Source organism: Miscanthus floridulus, chromosome 16 (assembly GCF_019320115.1).
Source record: "Miscanthus floridulus cultivar M001 chromosome 16, ASM1932011v1, whole genome shotgun sequence".
Taxonomy (NCBI): Eukaryota; Viridiplantae; Streptophyta; class Magnoliopsida; order Poales; family Poaceae; genus Miscanthus; species Miscanthus floridulus.
The window spans coordinates 93,150,684-93,160,405 of NC_089595.1; the positions used below are offsets into that span (position 1 = coordinate 93,150,684).

The window sequence follows — 9,722 nt, forward strand, 5'->3', positions numbered from 1 at the left end:
TGTGACATGCGGACATGGCATGAAATTCAACCAAACACTAGCGGGTATATATACTTTTCAACTATACTATACTTTGGAAAAGGTACAAATGATTTGTAATATCAATCTTGCTTAGTTCGTACTATCATACGCAGGTGGCTAATTACTGATGAAATAATTTCTACTACTTCTGGTAGTACATCCAATTTTTGTCTGCAATTGCCGAGACGAAGATCAGTGACAAACTAGCAATGGTATTGCCCATCTCCATTGTTAGCTCACATTATTATCAGGTTCAGCCTAGTGAACTGCACAAAAACCAGCCCCTTGACATACTCTGGTTTTAGATGAGCCCTGGTGGAAGACAAGTTAGCTTGCAGCTAAGAATTATGAGCTCCTTGAGAGCAGGCATGGCCATAGCTTCTATAGTCTCACTCTCGCTCTCCTCCTCCCAGTCCAACTCCTCCCATTCGCACAAGCCATCCAGACGAAGAAATGTTAGATTAGGAAATGTTACTACTGATCTAGCAGTGACGTCTATACCTCCACCCACTGCCAGGGAGGAGGGTGACTAGAACTCAGGCCCAACACTCCTGATGGTAGGTGCGTTGTTAATGGCCAGAGTCTCCAAACTAGGGAGCTGACACAGACCGTCAGGGAGTTGGGTGCAACAACAAAGTTTGTCCATTCTTAAAATCCTCAGGCTCTTAAAGCCACATAGACCGTCAGGGAATTGAGTGCTTCCATTGTTTTACTTGTTTGCATCTTCTTAAACTGCACAAAACCATCAATAGCAGCACTAATGTGACTTTGCTTACGCTTTCTCCCACCACTCGTTCCTTGCACAGAATCTTGATTGGAAGGTGCAGACTAAGCTTCATTGCGTGCACTTGAGACGTCTAGCCCATCAAAAGTAGCACCTGGACTTGTGCTATCAGACACTGCAACAGGAGCAACTGGAGCAGCTGGAGCAGCCAGAGCAGCCGGAGCAGCTGGAGCAGCAATAGGAACAAGAGGAGCAGGCTGCAAGTGCTCAGTTGATGTGAAGTTTAGATCTCCTGTAGCAACACTTCCTATGCAAAAAAATGAGTTTTAGATGTTTACTCCTTGGGGAGTTATCGTTGATGTTCGCTGACTCTGGTGCTGTTGAGTCAGATGATAAAACACAACTATCTCGAGGAGCTGATGACAACAGTTTGAATTAGGATCATGGAAGTAATAATGGTTTCTTAAACAATAGGGGAATTGATTTGTCAGGAATTGATGGCCCACAGTCTGCCGGAGTGTTTAAATCATCAACACTGCTTGCCCACCATGATTGTGTAACAGGATTAGCCGTTGGAGGTAAAAATCCAACATTGTTAATGTCTATATTTAAAACATTTGCTATTTTGTTAGTTGGTTTCTTTTGTTCACAGGGTTTTGTAATGCTGGCTCAAGAACTGCCTATTTTCATTCTTTATTTCACTATAGGTGGATTCTTGTTTAGCTCTTCTTATGATAAAACTATCAATGTGTGGTCACTGCAGGTATGAACCTGTTCCTATTCTGTCTTGATAATTTTTCAATTGGTTATCATTCTTGAAATAAGATAACTTGCTCCTGCCATGAGAAATCACAGTATATGTCCGTAATTATTTACTGCAAGGCATCATAATTCTTTGCTCCAACCCCATGTATACATTGTGAATAGCTCAATGTACAGTAAACGGGAAATAAAGGACTGATGGGAACAGACATTGCGAATAGCTCAATGCACAGTAAACGTGAGATCAAGGATTGACGGAAATAGACATTGTGAAGAGCTCAACGTGAGATGAAGAATGATGGAAAGAGAGAAAGCCCTCCTCATGATTAATAAGAAAAAACAGTTAAGATGGGGTTTTGTAATAAGGGGTGGATATTAACGAAGAGATACATTTTCTTCAAATCCTTTAGGACTAGAATACACTAAAAAGCACAATCTATGTTTTTTAATAAAAAAAGACAAATATTACTGTAAGTGTTGCTTGAACACTCTCTGATTGAAGCATTACTGTAAAAAGCCTAGCCAGCTGCAGCTCCTAGTACGACAGTAGCAATTCTATTCATTTTGTTGTAGTCGCATATACAGATTATCAAAAGTAGTTCTACCAGTAGCACACTTAGGATAGTAAAGTGATGATTTGGTTCAAGGAAATGAGTTGGTTGTTTCTGATATACTGGTTATGCAAATGCTGATATAACCTTAGAGAGAAGTTTCAAATAACATACCAGCATACAATGACGTACAGTCTTCATATAAAGGAAACGGCTTCTTCTAGAACCTAGCCATTTTTCCATTATCCTATTTAATACCAAGACAACAGCATAGTTAGTACTTGCAACCAGAATATGGCAACAATTTATTGGTTTAGTGAAAAAATCTTACATTGATCAGTTTCTTCCATTTTTCCGGTTCCGCAATGGCCATGGCCAATGAGTCATTCCAACCAACACCACTATCCTTTAACGCTACATGTATCACCTTTCAGCTGCCCTTTAGCTCCTTTTCCTTCTCTTGTAGCTGCTGCTTTGTGAAGCATGCTAAAGGATACATTTGGGTAAACTTCTCTGAGATACTTCTCCAACCCTCTCCACTCCATCCATTCTGACCCCTGAACAAGGGGATGTTCACATGGTCCCTCATAATGTCAACAAGCCCTTTCTCATATCTAGAATTCCATGTAGCCCTTGCCTTCGACATTGCTACAAGAAATAATTACATAAATACATAACTCATAAAATATTATAGAATGTATTGGAGAATTTATTACAGAATATTGCATCACACAGAAATACATAACTCATAACATATTATAGAATATATTGGAGAATTTATTACAGAATGTTGCATCACATAATGTATTACAGAAATACATAACTCATAACTCATAAATTACATTCCAAACACTACTATCCTACACATTGTAGGCAGCCCACATCTGATGGGCTATCAAGTCTCGTATGGTATTTCCATGGTTTGATTCCATCTCACTTGGGTAGTTAGTGTCTCCCTCTGGCATGTCGACATAATTTGATGGGTTGATATTATCAGGTAGGATGTCTAGCCACTCTTCACTCCTATTCAACCCTCTAATGATGTTGTGAAACACAGCAGCAGCTGCTGGAATCATAACTTGAGATTCAATTGGGTAATGTGTCCCCACTTTTAGAATTGGAAACCACTTTTTGAGAACCCCAAAGGCCCTCTCAATGTGATTTCGAAGAATCGCATGCCGATGATTGAACAATTCCTTGTAGTTGGCATATGCATTTCCCCTCTGGCCACGTCTCCTGAACTCACTGAGATGATACTTAACTCCTCGGTAGGGAGCAAGGAATGATGGTGTGTTTGCATATCCACCGTCTACAAGATAGAATTTGCCTACTGGCACAGTAAATCCCTTGCCAAGAGCAGACCGCAACACTCCTGCATCAGATGCGGATCCTTCCCAACCAGATGAGATGAAAGTGAACTTCAAGTCGAAGTCACAGGCAAACATAACATTCTACGATAGTGTCCCCTTCCTATTTCTACAGGGACTGGCCTTGTCTTGTCCAATTATGATTGGGACATGTGTACCATCGATAGCGCTGATGCAGTTCTGCAGGTAAGAAAATTTACTAAAAATTTGGATTGTATTTAGGAATGGTATTAAGGAAAGTGTACTGTATGTATTAACCGACCTGAAAGAATGGCATAAATCTAGGGTCACATGTAATCTTCATGTTTGTGTGGCTTGGATTCAGAAGTCTGATGAATTTTTGGGTTAATGTTGGAATGATATTGAAGACATCATATATTTTCCTATGCACTGTCTCACCACTATGTTGAAACTCCTTCTTTAGCCTCTCTGTGCTTGCATTATGAGAGAGCATGAACACAAAAGACCAAGTTGCTCCTCAATCTTCATACCACGTGTGTCACGCAACAAGTTCTCGGCCCTGAGAAAGTTTGCTATAGCTCTAAATATTTCAGCCTCCATCCTAAATTCTTCCTTGCACCAATTCTCGTGTCCTTCGAGAATCTCTTTAACCTTTTTAGCACCAGGAAGAGAAGAGGTATGCTCAGGTGTTTTCTCTTCGTCGAGAAAGGGCATTACAGCAGGGAGAAGAATAAAGAATAGCTCCTCATCTTCTTCTTCCTCTTCCAACAAAAAATTTCTAGCAAGCACTTCCCAAGAAGCCATCTAGTGTTACATATATGAAATTATATTATTACATATATATAAAATAAAAGGCACAAGGCCAATACTCAAGCACAGCAAGTCACAAGTGTCATATGTAATAAACTCAAGCACATCGCAGAAAATAAACTTCAACTATCACTGCCCCAGCTGAGTGACGAGCTGCTCAAGTCTGAAACCCAGAACCAGAAGCCAGTCCCTTCAGCAGCTCCATGATTAACTAGTGGGCGAAAAACATTTACAAGGCTACATGCAGCATCTCAAGTCTACATGGACCCTAACTAACTTTGCCCAGCAGCTAGCTAATTACTGTACCTTTGGATAACTAATCACAAGGCTACATGCATTATCTCATCCATACCACAAAGTTCTCTGTACAAAATCACCAACAACTCACATAGTAGCATCAAGAAGTATTAAAAGTCTAAAAAAGTGGAGAAAACATCTAATCAGACAGCAGCACCTAATCATCCAGGCAACACCTACTCATCCAGGCATGCATGCATTTAATATTTTTTTAGAACATGACTAAAAACAAAAACGATAGCCAAATTAGGAAAAAACAACAATGGGGGGAACTAACCTGACACCAGTGTCACCCTGTCCCAAGACGTAGCAGAAAATCACTCCTGCAAAAGCATCATGCCCTCATTAGTCGAAGACTCTGACCCTAAGGTTGACTGTTGTAATTGACAAAGTGATTAGTTCTTTCCAAATAGCATTTATACCAGAAAGGAACATCTTAGAAGGTGTGGTGATTTTGCAAGAGGTTTTGCATGAGTTGAGATATAGTAAGCACAAGATTTTCAATTTAACTTAGGGATAAAATTATAGCAACCAGTAAGATTAAAATTTCAAAGTCAGAACTTAGATTCATTGTGTCATAAGATATGGCTGCAAGAAGAGCTACTATAGTTTAAGCCAAGGTTTCAACTAAATGCATAATGAAGAATCACAGAGATGCCATGCAAAGAACAAAACTATATGTGATGTGAATAGAAAAATATATAGATATGTAATTGATAAGTTTATCATACTAGATAGTGAGTTGGGTGCATAGGGTGATGACCCGGCGATAGTGACGGCCGGACGGCCAGCGCGCTGCGACAACGGCGAGCAGTGGTGACTGGGCGCGTGCGCCGTACGTGAGCTGCGCTAGAGCGTGACGGCATGAGGCCATGGCCAGCAGCGCAGGGAGCCACGCGCGCGAACGTGGCTGCACAGGCACAACGGTGGCGACACGGCTGGTGCAGCAATGCGAGATGGCAGGCCAGAGTAGAGGCACCAGGCCGAGCGGGGGGGGTGACCGTGCCCAGAAGTGGAAGACGTGCAGTGCACGCTTTTTAAAGTTGCTACCACGACCAATTCGACGATCCGAAAACCAAACCACCCATTCTATCCTTAAGGGGGTACGTAGGGATATCAACCTAAGCCACGACATCTCATCACTTCCTAAGCCGTTCGCTCTACAAAAATCACCGAACATGGCTTCGTCGACCCATTTTCAACTTACGCGAAACGACTAAACCTCGAACGGTTTCGCGTCGGATTTCAATTCTGACCTACTTGATATACTAGCTAGCGAACCTCATCCTCGACCGTACATATTTCATCATCGCCTACAAAGATTGGGCTACCAACTTTACTATGTTCCGCTGATGCGTTTCGTAGCATTTCCGTCCGATAAAAATTCATTTAGAATCTTAAGTGATGATATGTGACACGAAATATAACATTTGTTTCATGTTTCAACTGAACGTTTCAATTTCTGAACATTGATTTGTACTCTATAACACACTCATTTACTCTCAAGTCTGATGCTCATGCAGTGTTTTAGCAACAACTGTACAATGTAACACCGAGGGTGTTACACCAGTGTCGCGGCCATGGCCTCCTCGTTCACCTAGACATCGCCATGAGCATCATGACTCCTCCCACGCTGGTAGGAGATCGAGATCGTTGGCCCTGCCAAGCCTGGCTGCGCAACCGATCTGCTCGATCGGGTTGTCCTTCCTACCACAGCTGCCCCAGGCTCCAGTGAATCTCGTCCTCCCATCGTCGGCACAAGGGGGTGGTGGAGTTGTCATCGCTGCCGCTAGGGGAATAGCTTTAGAGGCTGGCAGGTCGGGTCGGGGCGGTGCGTGGCGGCGTCCGCGTCTTGCCACAGCCATGGTGGTGATGGAGGTGCCTAGGCTGATGAAGGCATGGGTGTACGATGTTTATGGGGACGCCAGCGTGCTCAAGCTGGACGAGGCCGTGGCTGAGGACTAGGTGCTCATCAAGGTTGTCACAGAACCGACCAATTTATAAGAGCACAAGTACAAAAACAATCGCCGGAACGATCAAATTCTCAAACTTGAGCCCATATAAACCCGGTAGTCAACCGAAATCTCGAAGGATTTCAAACCAACTTGCATACAACCAAGATCACAGTAATCCAACATAACATATCATACGTTACAACATTTCACAGATGTTCACAAATAGATTACATCATCACAGAGTCATTGTTATTACAAAACAAGTCTTGTAAAACATGCGGAAGCAAATAGTTTAACTCACACACACCGAGTTCAAATACACATACTGGTTTGCTGATCACGGACCGCAAAAGCATTCAGATAAGAGAAAGGAGATCATGCCCATGATCTAGTCCTCATCACCCGCCGGGTGGAGACAATACTTGCAGAATCCCTGATATAGGAGGTCATCTGCAACAAGAGGGAATAAACCCTGAGTACGGGAATGCACTCAGCTAGACTTACCCGTCGAAAACCAAACAAATGACACCAAGGATTATGCATAGCTTAATGTAGTGGAGCGGGCTGACACTTTCTTTTTGCAGAAAAGCATAAGTAATAATGATCAACTCTTAACCTGAACTAGCAGTGACTTTTTAGCCATTAACCTATCATCTATATTAGCACCTGTACTAAGCAATCATTTTATTAGGGTGCAAACATTAATAACCATATCAGGTATTCATTGTGGCAACCTTATCATCATCCATTTAACCATATCGTTAAATTAATTGAATCTACGTTGCCGCTGCTCAGTCAAGTTCTCACTATCCGGGAGAGACGGCGATTCGAATCGATTCCTATCCAGCTGGAGGGGTATTCCTAAACACAAACCCTGCTTCCCCCGTCGGGGTCGTAAACAAGTCACCTTTGGTACGATTCAGGAGTCGCGAGTCCGAACAGATCGACATTCTCAGAGAACCACTCTGCCAAGGTCGTTCGGGACTTTAACCCGCCTTGGACTTATGCCAATGGCTCTCCGCACATCCTTACTACCTCCAGAATGTCGCCACCGCTCGCGTCCCCGGCCTGAGTCGAGCTACTAGGCTTCACGGTCGGAACGACTTATCCGGCCAGCTAAGTGTTAGGCTGCGTTCAACATGACATGAGGACGTACAGCGTATCGGTCCTTAAACGACTCAGACGGAGTCACTATGTTCAAACCTACACAAGACCCCGCCCGGTCTTAATTCATTATTCACATGGTTCTTTTCCACGATAGCAAATATAGCCAACCGTGATCCACCTCATCCTAAAGCTCGCAGGTGACAGGAAATCACCTGACTTCTACCGCACTAAGCATGGCTAAGCATTTAACCCGTTCCTGAACTTAAATAGGATTCCAGTGCGATATCTGGACATGGAAGGATATATAATGCAGCAATTGGTTCCAACCAATTCCTATACTTAATGCATCATCAACAATAAAAGATACTCAATGTATTTGTAAAAACATGGGAGGCTTAATATGCTCCGGGGCTTGCCTTTCAGGAACGAGGAAGGCTGGTGGTCAGGGCACTCGGGCAATTCCTCCGCGGCGACTGCTTCGTCGGCTTCCTGCACCTCGGGTTCCTCCTCCTGGTTGGCTCCCTCGAACTCCAGCAACGTCACTCCCTCTGGCACACCTATTGCATGAATGCGCAAGATAAATATCATGGATGCACATGAACAATTGTCAGGGATGCTCGGGGAATGCACATGTTCGCTGTAGTTTGCATATTCCAACTTAAGCCCTATTCAAATCACTTTCACTTACCACGTTTATACAACCTAAGGTATAATTGCTCATCTTCCGTTAATGACCTAGCACCTGCACCTAAGCATATTCTCAAGTTAGGCTAACCCCTAAAACAATCAATGAGAACATTGCACAAGCATACACTCAAGCATTTGTATTACAACCAAATGGAGACTATGTATCGGTACAGTAAACTAGCCATAACTGGAGATTTATAAATCCAAATGATATGCAACAAGACAATCTGGAAAGCTTACAAAATTGTCTACAAAACATTTTCAGACCTCAAAGCATGATTCAAACCTTTACCAGGTCGAACTCATAAATCAACAGAACTCTGTCCTCACAAGGCAGAGAATAAGCAAAGACTGGAACCTAACTTTAAACAGCTGTAGTTTCTAAACTACTAGGCCAAATACCCTCAAATTTTGACAGGAGCTAGATACATAGATTATCTACAACTCTTGTATTCATTACAATCACAGAAAACCAAAACATCATGGGGAGCTTTCTGAAGTCCCCAGATCTGTCCAGAGGAACATAATGCAAACGAATTACTTAGTAACTCATGAGGTAAACATATAATTGGACAACACTAAATCTACTCACATGTCACACATATCACAAGAACACCAGAAAGTAGGGGGTTCATCACCAAAACATTTCCTCTAATACCTTTCTTAATTTATTTAATTAATTAGAGGAAATAGTAAACATATATGAAAGCTACACCATTAATTCTACAAAAATTACAGTAGACCCTACATGCCCTAAGTAGACTACCATAAAAATTTCACACCATTTTAGTAAGTACAACAGCCTACACAAAAATGGTAAGGCAGAATGGCTTAAAATGGCATAATTAGGAAACCTTAGTGAAAAGTGTCAAGCAACAGATTTCATATTTTTCCTAGCATCCTTAGGGTACTAGGATACTCTCCAACAATTTTCATGGCCAATGGATTCATAAATAATTTACTAAAATTCACCCAAGTATCTACCAATGATAAAAGGAAAATCTATAACTCAAAAACTACACATGCAATGACTCTCAAATTTTAACCAGAGCTTCTACTATACAAGACTAGCTTACCCACAAAATTTCATAATTTTTGGATCACAGAAACTCAAGATATGATTTAAACAAGTTTGCATGCATACAAAAACACTTTTCAAGTTCCTATTTAATTCATCCAAAATTTCTACATAATATGCTCAAGACATATTTTTCTTAAATACTAGACCTAACTGTGAGTCTCACAAAATTGGAACCATCTAATTTGGATCTACATAACAGGAGATACAAAAATATCAAATAAGCATTCAAAACTGTATTTTTGAACTATCTTCACAAACTCAGTCACTGACGTGTGGGACCCGGCCGTCAGCCGGACCCACTGGTCAGCGACAGCGAAGCAGGGGAGGCGGCTGCGACGTGCGGAAGGCGGCGTAGCTCGTCGGCGGTGAGGTCTCCGGCGAAACCACGGCACTGGCGTG

At 42.1% G+C, this 9,722-nt stretch overlaps 1 long non-coding RNA gene and 1 pseudogene across 1 annotated transcript; both read right to left on the reverse strand.

Moving 5' to 3' along the window:
* Nucleotides 1–793: 793 nt before the first annotated feature.
* On the reverse strand, nucleotides 794–2,440 carry LOC136511583 (uncharacterized). The gene is made up of 3 exons (XR_010772766.1): nucleotides 2,390–2,440; nucleotides 2,233–2,305; nucleotides 794–1,052 (listed from the first exon to the last, which is right to left on the reverse strand). It is a non-coding gene; the product is annotated as an uncharacterized lncRNA (long non-coding RNA).
* Nucleotides 2,441–2,918: 478 nt separating this feature from the next.
* LOC136511500 (uncharacterized) lies at nucleotides 2,919–4,190 on the reverse strand (annotated as a pseudogene).
* Nucleotides 4,191–9,722: the final 5,532 nt, after the last annotated feature.